Below are 502 nucleotides of genomic sequence, written 5' to 3'. Positions count from 1 at the left end.
ACAGCCCTTCACAACAACAACAGCATTCTTCAATATCGCAAGTTGAGGCTTGAATATTTTCTTCAGTTTTTACAACTTGAGAAATTCTGAGTGTGTTCTTCTCTTTTGGTGTTCTTACTCCAGGTCTTTGCACATTTCATGATAATATTTTACTTAGTCTTCTTGAGCTGCCCTTAGAAATTTTCTGTTCAGTTCTTTTACTTCATCATTTCTTCTAGTTGCTTTAGCTTCTCTACATTCAAAAACAAGTTTCAAAGTCTCTTTTGAAAAATCCACTTTGGTCCTTTTATTCTTTCCTGTCTTTTTAATGAACGTTAGCTTTTTCATATATCATATCCTTAATGTCACCCCACAACTCATCTGGTCTTAGATTATGAATGTTCAAAGTGCCAAAACTGTTCTTGAGATGCTCTGTAAAGTGGAATATACTCAATGCCCCCATTCATCTGTCAGTTTGTCATAGAGTAGTGGTTTGTGTGTTGCTGTGATGCTGAAAGCTATG

This window comes from Chrysochloris asiatica, unplaced genomic scaffold (assembly GCF_000296735.1).
Source record: "Chrysochloris asiatica unplaced genomic scaffold, ChrAsi1.0 scaffold00069, whole genome shotgun sequence".
Lineage (NCBI taxonomy): Eukaryota > Metazoa > Chordata > Mammalia > Afrosoricida > Chrysochloridae > Chrysochloris > Chrysochloris asiatica.
Note: the sequence above shows the minus strand (reverse complement) of the source record.